This window comes from Scleropages formosus, chromosome 13 (genome assembly GCF_900964775.1).
Source record: "Scleropages formosus chromosome 13, fSclFor1.1, whole genome shotgun sequence".
Taxonomy (NCBI): domain Eukaryota; kingdom Metazoa; phylum Chordata; class Actinopteri; order Osteoglossiformes; family Osteoglossidae; genus Scleropages; species Scleropages formosus.
Genome location: NC_041818.1, coordinates 25,118,103 through 25,133,452, shown reverse-complemented (window position 1 = coordinate 25,133,452; position 15,350 = coordinate 25,118,103). Strand labels below are relative to the sequence as shown.

At 47.8% G+C, this 15,350-nt stretch overlaps 1 protein-coding gene across 1 annotated transcript in view; it reads left to right on the top strand.

Moving 5' to 3' along the window:
- The first annotated feature begins 255 nt into the window (after positions 1-255).
- enox2 (ecto-NOX disulfide-thiol exchanger 2) overlaps positions 256-15,350 on the top strand; it is a 64,680-nt gene continuing 49,585 nt past the window's right edge. Inside the window, exon 1 of the mRNA XM_029257415.1 lies at positions 256-403. The gene's annotated coding sequence lies outside the window, so the exon portion shown is untranslated. The remainder of the gene's footprint in view (positions 404-15,350) is intronic.

The following is a 15,350-nucleotide window of genomic DNA, read 5'->3' as shown; positions in this document are numbered from 1 at the left end:
ACCCCCACCCCAGGCCCCCATCAATTACTCTCCGGTCCACCTTCTGCCAGGAGGCCTCCGCTAAAGGCTTTGGTTTTCTCTTCCTTTGTGTTCTCGCTGTTTACTTCTTCTGAGGATCTACTTTTGTGCAAATCCTTTTTCTTTTGTACGTTAGAACTAAGGCTGCTTTGTTCCCCCCCTTTCAAACTGGGTGTATGTTCTTTTGGGGTTTCCCCTCCCCTTTTACATTTATTACGTGTCTGTGTTTGTCGTGGTGCAGGTTTGAACCCGCTGTCATTCGACCCTGCGACCAACAATGAGCCCCTTCAGTTCAACAGCACCAACGGCCCGCTGGTGTCTGAGTGCACGTTGGAGAACGGTGCCGAGAACAGCAAGAAGAGGAAGAGACCCAGCCTGCCACCAGGTAAGGCCTCGAGCCGCAAAGGTGCCAGCAGTACCAAACTGAGTCGTGAGACTAAGAGAACAAGAAATTCCTCAATAACCATAGTAAGTAGCTGTAACACGAGTGATGGCGGCAACATATTGGCACATTCGGGCCTCGTTGAGGAAACTGCACTTGGAGCAAAGGCGGAGCTGTGGACCTTGGGCCGCAGTCACAGTAATGGTTTCCTTTGACACGCGTCACCTGCACTGTTCGGGATTCAAGGCATCTGTCATTTTTATTCTTGGCCAAGATGGCATTTAATATAAGAACAGCCAAGGGGCTCGAGGCTACGGCAGCGGCTTTGACGTGCAGGTGTACTGGACCGATTGCAGCCTCCCAACCAAACGCGTTATTGCCAGCTGTATAGGTCTAATAATACAGCAATAAAAAGTTAATTTACTGTAGATGACCTGCAAATGGAGAAGTAATATTTCCCGAGCGGCTGATAAATCTTTCTCATTGTCATCGGCTTTGAAAGGATTCACCACTTTTAATGATTGAGAAATATGCTTTTTTAACGGCGCTTGAAGAGGGAGCCATAGTCCCGAAGACGGAGAGAAAAGGCGTCCTAATTGTCCTTGCGATAATGGCACAGGATTAATTGTCACAGCGTTACTGAATGACTATCGCCATATTTCGGGTTATCGTGGCTGTTTTTACCTTTGCTCTTATCGACATCCGCGTTCCCACGCTGTTACTAATAGCGTTCCGACGAGCTTTGAAGCTGCGAAACCAGTTGGGTTCTAATGGAACTTGCAGACAGGTGATGGTGAACGAGAGCCACCCTACTTTCTTTGTAATAATGCATTATTTATTGCCTTAGCTAGCACATTGATTCAGAGAACGTTTTGTAGTTTACAGTAACGCGTGCTTATACTTACGCAGCTGATCATTTAGCCGTGTAGGTTCAAGATCCGGCTGAAGAACGCGATGGCAAATGCCGCTATATGGTTTGCAGCTCAGACCTCTTACCATCACATTCTCCTTTGCAGACTATAAACATCTCATTAAGGGAGAATAGAAACAATTACACGGTTTGTTTTTAATATCAATTGATTAAAATCTGACTTTTTGTCTATCTTCCACCGTGTAACCATGGCCGCCACAGTAAATTGGATGTCATAGACTGAGGTTTATACATTGGACATGCTTTAGTTTATATAAAAAAGAAAACTTTTCTCCATAGATGTTGCGTTGATCAGTTTATTGCCCTTCGTGACTAATTAGCTAAGTCATCGTTATGCTTGACCTATTAGTTCAGTGCTGTGCGCTTGGCTTGTTTATGTGGTCACACTTTTGGCATCAACCAGTATTAAGACTGTACAGCATGATTAGTTTAATTAGCTTGGAGTGGTATTGGCTGACTGGTCAGACAGATCCCTGAATATCCAATTTAATTATATGCATTTGGTTAGCGTTGATGTTATTACGATAACATTAGCTATTAGCTTGTGCTTTCGCTTGCAGCTTGAGTGAGTTCGCTGTTGTAAAAATTACAATATTGTTGTCGAAGGCATTTGTTCAGTTACACACTTGTGAGAGGTTTAATAAGGAAAGTAAAATAATATTAAAGAGCTAATTATACTTTCGCATCTAATGGCTGCAATTTATTTGTGTCTTTATTACTTAACCAGCTGCTACACTGATGGTTGCAGAAAACTCTAAAACTGTCATAACTGAAGATGAAGTGTTTATCCACATGAAAACAGAGAGGAATATTATACATTCTGTGCATTGAGAGTCCATCTGAAGTGCACATGTTCTGAATACTGTGCACGTTTGTGGCCCCTGTTACTTTCTAGCAGGTGGGTGCCATCGAGAGGACATGTCTTGCTCAAACGTGGTCTGAGGGTGCACCAAAGTGGCATGTATACTGGTGCAGTGGGCAGGTCTGAGTTTGCATCTCTCAGACCATAAATGCCAGTTTTACTGTAACTCATCAAAACTGCTACTGACTACAATAGATCATAGTCGCAGGGGGTACAAATAAAGCAAGACAAACCATGGCATATAATATACATAATAATGGGCTGGTGCAGAAATAACAGGTGCAACTAAAATAATAGGATCAAAAGCAAACAAATAAATGACAGCAGACTTAGGCAAATATAAATTATATTCTCATAAATGAAGTCTTTTAGGATGACTAAGTAGCCAGTTGGCAACAGAGGAAAGGTACTGTTAGTAAAGACAACAGATTGACATGAAACGGGAGAAAATAAACCTTTGGGGGACCCCACAATGACCTAGACCGGCTGACCGCCCCTTCCCCAGGCATCAGTCTGCTTAAATCAACTCAGAGTGTATAACTGTCCAGCACATGTTCACTCATGCCTGGAGATCTCTTGAGATGTCAGTACAGATTCCAAAAGGCTCCCACATCATTTTCAAGGATCTGGAGCATTCAGGTATTACGCATAAACGGTGGCTCCAGTGACACCACGGGATACCAAAAAAAAAACAAAAAGATTGTAGAGTCCATTAGTTATGGTGCCCAGAGCTACAACAGGTACACTAAGTTAAACATATGAGCCTTAAGCCCGGATTTAAAGGGCAAGACCAAAGAGGCATCCTTTGTATTAGCAGCAGGTCATTTAGACTTTGAATGCTCTATGGTTAAAGGCACAACCTAGGCATCTGGAGATTCTAAAGAACACTCCGGAGTGTATGCATTAATAATCTGACAGCAGTAAGATGGAGCAGAACTACTAAATGCTTTATCGGTTAAACAACCATGAAAACTACCTGATTTGCCTACACTTCTGCTGACATTTACATTTATTCACTTAGCAGATGCTTTTGTCCAAAGCGACTTACAACGGATACTATGTAGTATTACTAGCCCACACACCTTATTCACCAAGGTGATTACATTGCTAGATACACTACTTACACTGGGTCACTCATCCATGCATCAGTGAAACACACTCACTCCGTGACACTCACACACTCTGGGGAACCTGAACAGCATGTCTTTGGAGTGTGGGAGGAAACCGGAGCACCCAGAGAAACCCACGCAGACACGGGGAGAACATGCAAACTCCACACAGACTGAGCGGGGATCGAACCCACTTTCTCTCGCACCACCCAGCGCTGTGAGACGGCAGCGCTACTCGCTGCCACCGAGCTTGGGATCACAGCTCTTTCATCTACAAGGAAATTGATGACTGGATTTAGTTTTGCTCTCTGTGATTGGACCAGATGGATGCCGGCAGTAGGGAGTGTGGGAACTTGGGCCAGTAAAAGCTGCAAGCTGCAAACCTCATCTGTCTGTCCGAGGTGAGCGTTCGATTCTCCTGAGGCAGGAGACCTAATACTTGTCATTTTCACACACAAGTTACTTGCTCCATGTGGGTCATCATCACAATGTTAGCAGCAATAAAGATGGCCCGGTCATGCGTTGGAAAAGTGACTATTATTTGTGAAGGATTCTGTTACGATCTCCTTGAAAACCCTATAGTACCCTTCCCTTAAACCGTTATATTTGTTTTTTGTTTTTTTTTTTTTTATTTTTTTTATTTTTAATTCCTTTCCTCTGAACAATTTGAAATGCTGTGGATTTTTGCAACTACTGTACAATCTATCTCCTCTAATGAAAAAAAAACATTGAAATGCCCACATTTTTCAGCTTCTGGTAAACAATGCATTATGCTTCCTTAATGTGCTCTGGCAACACAAAACATAGAGCACATCTCCTACTGTCTCCAACAGGGAGGACGGCACATGGGTATTCACTAATTAACACTGCTGCCGATTTACCCTCGTTAAGGAATTATAATGAATGGATCATCTCATTAGTTTGGCTGCTCAATTAGCTGCCAGCCCCCACCCCCTCACCCCCCAGATTTTGGATGCACCATTATGCAGCAGCTTTGGCAATGGCAGTGGGAGGGGCCTGCGTCACGGATCACGTCTGGCCGGGTGCTCGCACCACTCCGCCGCATCGCGCTGCCCTGCCCGCCACGAGCTGAGCGGAGGCACTAATTGGGGCCCGTTTCACTCGATAGCCCCAGAAAATGTTTACCGAGGTAAATAGATTTAATTGCCCTGTCAGGTTAGTAACGGGTCCACCTCCTCCAACTGCTGGGAGCCACAAACAGGTGCTGAGGATCCTAACCCCATGTGGGCGGACGCCCCTGGAAATCACTGCTCGTCTCATGACGCATTTACCGTACCATGGTCCCACGAAAGAGGGGGAGAAATCCCGAGTTAATTCGGCGTTGTGGCATGGCCTCAGGCCTCGTGGAGCGGAATGAACCACCGAATATTCGAGAACGTTAGCAAACAAGCCCAGGTTTATTTATTTATTTAGCCCCTCAGTGACAGCAGCGCGGTTGCATGGCTTTGGTGGCTCCGGTTCCAAAACAGTCGCGGTGCGTGGCTTCACCTTCCTCCGACAGTCCCGGGAAGCTGCTGGCGAGCCGTGCGGGAAGCTTGCTGTCAATTCTCGTTTCTGTCGTCTCAAGCTGCCTGGTTCGCGTCTCCCGTCGTGAGCAGTCGGCACGAGGAGACGCGATGTCGCCGGGGACGGTCTGACCGAAGGAGAGACTCCAGCAGAACCGGGAGCGTGAGCGGTCCATTGAACTGGCTGAGCATGATTCTCTTTAGTGTGCCTCTGTTTATTTCCACAGCAGGCAGCCGCATTGAAATCATATCCCTAATGAAAACCAGCAGCGGAGAACATTTCACTTCACTCCTGACACAGGATATCGGGCGTGAATACGAGATTTTTGTCAACGAAGGCCCTGCATTTTAGACGTTAAAGAAATATGAAGTTGCTCGTCTTTTCTGAGCCAAAAGGTGCACTTAGCAGTTGCCGTTACCAAGGGCTAGAGCGAAGCGGAGAGGCGCGGGCAGCATCTTCAAAGGGCTCCGGGCGATGGCCTCTTGTTCACAAATGGAGCACGCTGGCGTCTCGGTGGTAAAGACGGCGGTACGGAATAATGGTCCCTTCCTAGTGCTGCTTTTGTACCGTCGTGCAGTTTCCTGAGGCTGAATAACCCGAGTACATTTCTAACTTTGTAGATGGGAATGTCCGAAACGTCCACGTTTGTCATTACGGCGTCTGCTAACAGGAAAAGTACTGTAAATAAAGCAAGTCACCGAGGGACTGATGACCGTTAATGCCTTTTTTTACGGCTCTGTTTTGTCATCGGTTCTGAGGTTAGATAAATGCGGTCGCAGATACCTAATGATCGTATGAGATTTGGAGAGTGACAGGAATTTGTATGGCCAGCAGTGCCCATTAAATGCACTTTTTATGCCTCCTCATGTATTTCTCATTAACCTTATGTAAGAGCTGTTACAGAGGCACTGAACAAAAGTGGATGGATGCAGATGGAGGACAGCGAGCGTAATGAGACGCTGCAGGCGGCGCGTTCCCCACTCGCTGTGGCTCAGAGCGGCTGCGCCTGGTGTGGGTGGTGAGGAACGGGCACGCTAACGCACTGCAAAGTGTATGTTGATTTATGTGCATTTGTGTCTTATAAAGCCGAGCGTGTGTTTGCAGTTGCAGCGTTGCCTGCCGGTAAAGAGGCCCTCCGCACGCAGGGGCAATTTAACCGCTCTGCACCTGTTCAGCTCTGTCCCCACCGTGTCCCCAGTTTGTGTCTCGGCTGTTTGATGGGATGTTTGGTCTTATGTTGGATGAAGCTTTACGGTTGCATGTTCCTGGAGGTGGAACCTGAGTGACGTAACGACAAGCGCGCTTCCTCGCCGTGTGGACGATCCTCGCTTTGTGACCTAGCCTGGATTTTGCATCATGTTCGACTGCTCGGTTGCTAACTGTTGTGCGTGAGGCGTCTTATTGACTTTAATTTTTTCCAAGCACGCTATCCTAAGAGTGGCGGGTGTAGAGGGAGTAGCAGCATCCACGTGCGCACACACACACACACACACGCAGCCTCAGTCTCCTGCACTTTATCTCAGATCTCTCGTCGTGTCGTGGAACATGACTTGTCAGTCATTCTCATCCTCTTTGGCTGAGATGAGGAGGGTTGGAGATGAGTGTTCTGGATGCTTCATATGTACCAGCTATCTGTGTGTATTCATGTATTTATTGTGTCTGCGTTGCCGCACACAAGCGCATCTCTGCCTGTAGGTCATCAGAGGGACAGCAGCCGAGTATACCGCATTTGCGACGATCAGCCTTTCCACAGCCTGTGCTGTCGACATGATAAAATATTCCTCGCATTTAAATGGCATCGGGATCCCCTTTCATCCAGGGCTGCGAGAAGAAGGGCTGACAACCCCCCCCCCCCCCCCCCCCCCAAGGCCCCGCCTCTGACTGCAACGTGTTCATTAAAACCAAAAGGACTTTAATCCCACGTCTCTCCCCCGAGATGAATACCTGCAAGCCCCGTCCTTTGTGAAATGGATGCACAGACTCTTCCCAACCCAGGATTCCACCTTCTGATCGGAATGTGCTGGAAGGCAAGCACGCTTTCATCAAGCTCCACAGAACAGCAGCGAGTCCCCCCCCGCTCCCTGAAGTTCGTGGCACCGGAGCCAAATTCTGTCTTCAGGGGGAGAGATACTGTGCGTTTCGCATCCACCTTTTGTTTCCCTATTCAATAAACAGTGGTGATAGCTTCACATGCAGCAGCGCAGAGGAATAATGGGGGAAAGACAAACAATTAGGTGTTCGGGATGTGCATGCCTCCCTCCCTCAATCGTCGCGTCCATCCATCCGTCCATCAGCCTTAGAGACTCACAAACCTGGAGCTGACAATTTTGACGGTCATCTGCGCTTCCCCATTTCTTGGCTCTTAGGCAGCAGCTCTGATTGACTCCAGAGGAGATAGACTTTAAGAGCCAAAGTCAGACTTTTTCTTTTCAAAAATAAAAAAGGTACTTTATTGTTAAGGCAAAAGAATAAGAAATGAAAATTCAAAACCTCCCTGACGGGTGAAATATGACATTCGAAGGGTTCTTGGAAGGCAATTTGAAACGTATTTTGTTGAGGGCTATTGCAGTCATTACTATTTATTATAGTAAAACACTCTTGTCTTGCGGTCCACTTCCTGGAACCACTATCACTCTGGTCCTGCTTTGTTATGTTCCAACCTGGGGTGGAATGGACTGGTACAGAGATGAAGGGGGGGTTGAATGGAATTCTGGGAAATGTGGTGCTCAGAACAAGGCCGCCAGGATTAGAAACTACCACTTTGGCCAAAAGCTTTTAATAAAATAAATAAAAAGAAATGAAGGAGAACACTAGCCTCAGGGCATTAGCTTTTTAAGTGCATGTAAAGGTTTTCACCATGTTTTTTTGCAGCATTTATTGTGCTTAAGACTTCCTGGCTCTGACCTAGGCTGTTGGACTGTGTGCATTTCTGTAGCGTCTCGGACTGAGTCTCTTACAAAACCTCCCTACCGGGGGGCTGATGCTCTTTCCAGTAGGTGGACATATTGAATTCTGAATATTACATCTCATATTCAGTGCCCTGTTGGACCTTCATCAAACCCCTAAGCTTCATGACTGCTGCTGGTCCCCTTCTTCCTACTGTTCCTACAGTGAGATTCCTTTAGGGGAGATCAGTGTTTCACGGTGTTAATGAAAGCGCTCTCGGGCGGCGCTGGGGAGTCCTCCGCATTCCAGTTTAATTGAAATTAGGCCTTTCGTCACACAGACACTGGATTTACTGGGTTCACAGTGTGCCAGCAACAGGTTGGACCACGGTGACTTTGGTTTGTTTGTTTGTTTTTTTGATAACGGATGCTTTCTTTCGCGCAACCCAACCCTCGTCCCTCCCTTCCGAAGCACACGTAGCTGGGACGCTCCTCTCCATCTGTCCCCATCTGTCGAGAGAGGAGCTCATCCGCTCCTAACACGCGTCTCTCATCGCTAAGCACATCGTGAAACCCCTATAGTTCCTCCCTCATCTTCAGATTGTCACCGTGACGGCAGGCGACCGAGGTGTCGAGGAGGGAGGGCGGGAAAACCAGCCTGGTTCTTCGAACCCTCGGCCCATTTGAAGAAAAGCCTAACTTTTGAAGGAGCGCAGAACCAAGAGCTTGTGTTTACCCCAACCGGTCCCCCCGCCCCCCACTGCATGAACAAAGAGGCTCCGCAGTGTTTCTCTGAAAGCCGCACCCCTTGGAGTTCCTGTCCGTGTCATTTAGAGGAGCTGCGTAATTTATCTTACATCCATTGTTTCATTTGACATTTTTCTCCAAGCTTCCTATATCAAGATTTACCCAGTTTTTTAGCTGGGTGATTTTTGTTGTGTCAGTTGCAATCTGGGAGATAAAAGAGGAGGATTCGAACCCGTGTCCTTAGACTGTGCGTACTGTGCGGACACGGAAGCCCTGTCGTTCCCCTTCAGCGCACAGCTCGGCCCCTCTTCCCCGACCGCTTCCGCAACAGACGCAGCGACCCGGGTTCGGCTCTCTACGTTTCTTTCATGCGTTCTCAAGGTTTTTTCCGAATGCAGGTTTCGGCTTAATTTATTACTTTAAAGCGAGATTCCGTGTGAAGTGCCTGCAATGTTACATAAACAGATTATCATTTTCAGCGTGTTGTACTCTTGTTTCGCTCACAGGTTAGTTCTGCTTGGGCCTCAGTCACCTGGACATCGTTCGCTCTGTAGAGACTCTTTACCCTCATTCACACACCCCTGCTGGTCAGACGGGGGCATCTCGGAGGTCTCCAAGTTTAGGCAGAACAGGACAGCTCACGCAGCCCGCTGGTCTTTTGCTTCCTCCTTAGTTCATGCAGCAGAAGGGCTGTGTAGTCGGCGGGAGCCTTTCCCATCATTCCATTGACCTGCCGATGAGAGAGCCTGACCAACGTGGCCATGCGCTCTTAGCTCGGGAGCAGTTCCCGATCGTCCTCTCCCGCATCACCTTCACCTTTACATTTACTTCTCTAAAAGATGCTTTTTTTTTTCAAAGCAGTGTAACCAATCTCAGAGGAAACAAAAGTGCTTTTCACAAGACAGCTATATACGCCAACATGAATTTTGAAGCACCGTCAGTTTGCCTCTTACCGCTCTGTTTACCAGAGCACATTATGCGAGCCTCCCGCTGGGGCACCTCTTCCCCATCCCTAAGGGAGCACTGCCACCCATGTCTTTCTCTGTCGCACACTTACACGCACAGAGTGGAAATCTGCCACGCTGCCCAGGGTTGTGTAGAGCAGGAGCAGGTTAAAAAAGGCCTGGGCTCCAGGAGAGTTTTGCGTTTTAATTACACAGAATATAAACGGGTATCGATTCAACCACCCTGGATGAGAGCGCTGCTTTTCTTTTCATAATTGTCATTGCACTCCCATAATTTGATTTCCAAATTGTCTTTTTTGTGATGGATTTGATGTGGGACGGGGAGGTGAATGTTGTGCTCCACACATCAGGTCACCCTGGGAGCCCCTAGTAAAACCCGCATCTCCTGTTTCACCTTTACGTGTGAACGCTGCTGTGTGGCCAGTCTGAAGCATCCACAGAAAGCTCACCGTTCTCTTCAAAGGTAGCAGGTAGCGTAGTGGTCAGATCTGCTACCTTCGCATCTGAACGTCGCGGGTTCGAAACTCACCTTCTGCTGTAGTGCCCTTGAGCAAGGTGTTTACTCTGAATTTATCCAGTAATAAAATGACACCGGTTATTGATTGTGTTTGTTACTTTGGAGAAAAGTATCTGAAAATGTAGACATCTTCCTCTCCTGTAAGCGCTACAGCAGGGAGCATGAGTACCTTACAGCACTGGGGCTGTTGCTTTGGACGTGGGTTCAAATCCCAGTTCGGTGTGTATGGAGTTTGCATGTTTTCCCTATGTTGGTGTGGGTTGTCCCTCGGGTGCTCTGGTGTCCTCCCACAGTCCAAAGGCATTTGTTTTTAGAGTGAATTGGTGGCTCTGAGTTGCCCTGTGTGTGTTCTGTCCAAACTGGTGAATGACTGTAGGTAGTCCAGTGCGTCCTCTAGTACTGCAAGTCACCTTATAATTTGTTCTTCCCAGAAACAAACTGCAACATCCCAGCAGAGAGCCTCAGGCCACACAGGCCCCTCTGCCGCTCAGAAAATGGGGTGGACAGTGCTGCGCAGCTCACATGTCACTGTCTTCCACCACTAGTCTCACACGCTGTCACTCACAGAGCGCCAGACCCTTAGGTGGGGTCAGGGAGCACAGAACCCACTCCACCTTAGTGCACTGAACCGGGAAACAGCAGAGACCATGCTAGTGTCAATCTCCATCTGCCACAAACACGACGAAGTTCCCTCCGCCACCACACACACACTAGCTGTGCAATGAGGGTCACGCTCAGAGGGTGACGGTGCCGTCAGCACCAGCGCCGACTCTGTCCTTATGTTAGAAATGTTCCGGATATTGAAATCTGACCCCAGTTTTCGCTGCCTGTGTCGCTTCTTCTCTGCTTCGTCTACCATATTTCCCTTCTCTACGCCAACGCGCCATCCCCACATCGCTTACTGTGCCATTATGAGCCGTTTGGAGCCAATTAATCTTCATCGTGCATAGCACTGCCTGGTGAAAGGTGCGAGCAAATGATGGGACAAAGTCCTGCGTATAGATGGAGACCTCACTTACCTTTGCTTCCGAAGTGGGGGGTGGAAATGAAAGTATTATTTCAAGGTTATGGTGAGAGAACGGGAAGGGCCGTCGCTTGCGGCCCCGAGCAGCACCGGTCCGGGTGCCGCGCGCTCAAAGCGAGTGTATAGAAGGGGTATGCTGGGGTAAACGCAAACATTGCTGTTGGTCCCCTTCAAGAACGCTGACTGGAGTGGCGAAGATTTCCATGTTAAAGAAGTATGCAGGACGCCGCCATCGTTCCTCGCAGCTGTAAAGAACAAACGACACACTTCAGTGATGCCAGGGAAGGCCTTCTTGCGACAGGTTGTAAAAATGTAATTAAAAATGTGCTTTGCACGAGTGTCTGCTTTCTCCCATCCTGGTGACATTAACATTGCATTGATCTAGCCGACGAGAGTATTGATCGAGGCCAATGTGAGAAAAATCTAAGAGACTCTGCGTGTCAACAGTCAATATCAGCGAAAGAACTCGGATAGGGGTGCCCTGAAAAGACGTGGACAATGGACACAGTAAATGACAGTACTTCTACCCTGCATGAATAGCGTTCAGGTTTCCTTGTCTGGGATTAAAAGTGAAACTCACGAAAATGTCACATTGGTGTCAGGTGTGTGATCTCAAGATGCAGATCTTTATGGGGACAACTGGTAGCATAGTGGTTAAAGCTTGTGTCTTTGGACCCAAAGGTCGCAGGTTGAAACCCCACCTCGAGCTGTTTATTTACCCTTGAGCAAGGTACTTACCCTGAATTGCTCTTGTAAAATTACCCAGCTCTATAAGCAGTAAATAATTGTAAGTCTCTTTGGAGAAAAGTGTCCAACGGAAAATAATGTAAATGATTACAGTGTAATTATGCACGTTGTTTGAGAGAAAACAGCAGTGAACCAGTGGAAACAGGTTATAGCAGTAGGAGAAAAGACTGGATGTCATTCCTCATTACTCCTCTTCGCTACGTCACACGGTTTGGTTTTAGAGGGAATCTACGTCTGTAGTTGAGCAGGACCCGTTTCTGGATGCGTCCACTGGTTCCATAAAAGGAAAAAACAGCAAGGAACTTGATCTGGAATGGCCTTCAACGGCTACGCGGTATGACTTAATATCCGATCACAAGGATCTGCTTCCCCGGGTGCTGGTGGTGGTGGGGGGGGACTATCGTTTAAAAAGTAATTATCAGCGAAGGCATCAGAAGTGTAAGATCTGAGTCGTAATGTTACGGCTGCCGACCGACCCCTGTCCTGGGGAATTCCTGGCAAACGGAGCTGTGAGATAATTAATATCGGCTGGCAAAGCTGTTCTCTTGGCCTTGTAGGGTTGTCTCTTCTTGAAGAACTTGAAAAGCAATTTCCTTCAAGCAAAAAGGAGCCTTATTCGCTCAAACATCTTAATTGAGTCTTCAGTAGAATGTATGCTAATTAGTCCAGATTAAAATTATCATAAAGCGTAGATCCTTTTTTTTTTTTTTTCTTACCAGAGCTTTGCTCCTTAAGTAACACTTTTAGATATCTGAAAGGAATTTACTCCAACATCCTGCAAGTGGAGTGACTCTTTGATGGAAGGCTTCGAAGTCACTGTTTGTGAGAATGGGAGGGAGAAGCGTCGCTGCGATGCAAATTACCTGGATTGTTCTCTGCTCTCCTTCACTTGTCTTTATCTTGTGTTGGATTTTAAAGATGTCATTCTTAGTTTTTTGGACCGGTGGGATTATAAGTAAGAGGCGCTTGATCGTGGAACGGCTCGTTCTGTCTGGGCTCTTCAGTGCTCAATTGGACTAATTATTACCTTAATTGAAGCAATTTGGACACCTCCCTCAGTACTCCGGCTGTTGGTGATGTAAAAATGACTGGGGGGACCTGCTTATACACTACCACCTGACCAAGTCTGGACTGAATGGAGGGAAAAATGTTAACATGCTTTGTTCCTCTGAATGTTTTCTATTTTTTATTATTATTATTACTACAACTACAGTGTGTCCTCTTCTTACCCGCTTAATTGGTACCAAGATTTGTTTGTTACTAAAAGTTCATTAGTCAGTTGTGACAGTGAGTCAGGGGATCTTGATCAGTTTTATGATTGTATTCTGTTGGGGGGCAACTGTTGGCATTGTGGTTAGAGCTGCTGCCTTTGGTCACAAAGGTTACAGGTTCAAATCCCTTCCTCTAGCTGTAGAACCCTTGAGCCAAGATACTTAACCTAAAGCAGGCCAGTAAAATTACCCAGCTGTATAAATGGGTAAATAACTGGAAGTTGATTTGGAAAAAAGCATCTAAGTGAGCAAACGTCAATGTCGGCAACATGACGTATGTATGTATGTGCCTGTGTTGGAGACCCTTGGATGGGTGGCATTTTTTAAAAACTTGTCATAAATACAAAAGCACAGTAAAGAACTATGACTAGAGCACTAAAGGCCACATTCACTATTTGCAATCCCTATGTGTCTGGAGCATCATGTGCAGCTTTGGTGTGCAGTTTAAACTCTGTGATCATCCTCTGGAATACACACACACACACTGTCTGAACCACTTGCCCTATTTGGGGTTGCAGGGAGCCAGAGCCTAACCTGGCAACACAGGGTATAAGGCTGGACAGGGAGGGGACACACCCAGGACAGGACACCAGTTTGTCACAAGGCACCCCAAGCGGGACTCGAACCCCAGACCCACCGGAGAGCAGGACCCGGTCCAACCTACTGCGCCACCGCACCCCCTTGGTTCCTCTGAAATAATAAATACTAAATACTTCTCAAAGACATTTTTAACAGTGAAAAGTTTGTTACTCGAAAGCCTGTAAGTCAGGGACTGCTATCATTGTCTTGCTACTGCTTAAGAGGCTTACTCAGCGAGGCTGATGTGACGGACTAGTTTTACACCTTCCTCGTGACACTTTTACTGCACTTTCACAGACTCCCCCTAATTCCGTAACGCCGATGTCTCTGCTTCGGCTGCATACACAGAAGCTGCATTTCCTCTCCTGTTACCTTGAGGCCCTTCTCACAGGACTTGCAAAAATTAAATCCATCTGATAGCCCTCAGTCGGATCTGTGTGCGTGCGCGCCCACGCGCCCACCATCGTATCCCAGTAACATCCTGCAGAAGCAGACTGTGCTCCCCGCCGAGGCCTCGCCGTGGCAGTCAGCAGTCGCTCGAATGCCCTTTTGATTTGTTCACCGGGGCCTTTCTTTCTTGGATTAGGCAGATAGCTTGCGGATTCACTGCACGTTCACTCCTTAACCCCTCGTACAGCGAAATAAAGGCACGAAAAGGTCAGCCTGCAAAGCTGGGCAAATAGGAGCATGTTGTGGCCTGAGGAGTTGACATGTTCGGTCAAGTCGTGTGTGAAGTGACAGCCGCATGGCGCCCGTGCAGTTTCTGTCTGATCATCGAGCTGGAGAAGGAGGAAGACCTTAGTCGCTCCAAATTACACCATCGCAGGATGTCCTAATGGCCATGGGCCCTCCATGTTGGTAGTGCATTTTACTACCAGATGGGATCATGGGTCAGAGACATCTGCTCCAGGGTGATTTGAGGGCCATCAGGGTGGTCGCGGATCATCGACGCTGCCGCCTGTTCCGCATTAGGCTGTACCCGGAGCTCCTGCACTCGTGTGGCTGCTCCCAAACGACGTAAGAAGAGCAGCCCATTACCTGTCTGCCCGTCCAAGCCGGGAGCCTAATGAGGCACCGCGGTGTCCATAACCTTTGTTCCCATGTGCCGGGTGTTGTTCTTTACAGGAAGCTGCCTTTCCATTTCAGAGCAACCATAACCTCGGCGAGCGTGATTGGCGCGCTGTTCCAAGGAGGAGGAGGGGTGGTACGGCTAGGAGAATAAGCGAAGCTAGAAACAAATCCCATCACCGTCCCCGTCTGCCCGGCCCGCGCTATCCTGGAGCCGGGAGTCTGAAAACGGCTCCTCTCGCCGCCACCTCCCCCTCCCTCTCCCTCTCTGCTAATTTATTTTTAATACTGCGATTCGCCAGCTAGGAGGGTCAAACAGACTGCCGGAGCAGCTGCGGCTGTTTCATCTCCTTGATAAATAAGAAATAAATGCCTTAGGATTCGCTTACTAATTGCCGGGAGAGCAGAGACGGTTTTTTTAAATGTACTTTTTTTTTAATTTGCTAGAGGAGGTTTTGAGAGGTGCGTGGGTGTTTTGCCCTTTCGAAGGGGGCTTCCCCCCGGCGAACCCTGTCATCGGTGGTGGTGACTAAGAGAAACTCGGTGACTGAGCTGCTGACATTTTTGCAATGCTGCCCCCCTCCTCCCCGTTTTCATAATTGGCGTCACTTCATGGGATCCAAGGCTAGAATAATATAACGGGACTCAGTTCTGCAGGAACCCCCACAATGCTTTGCTCTCCTCTGAACATCCGGTGTAGGGCTCACACTGATGTCAG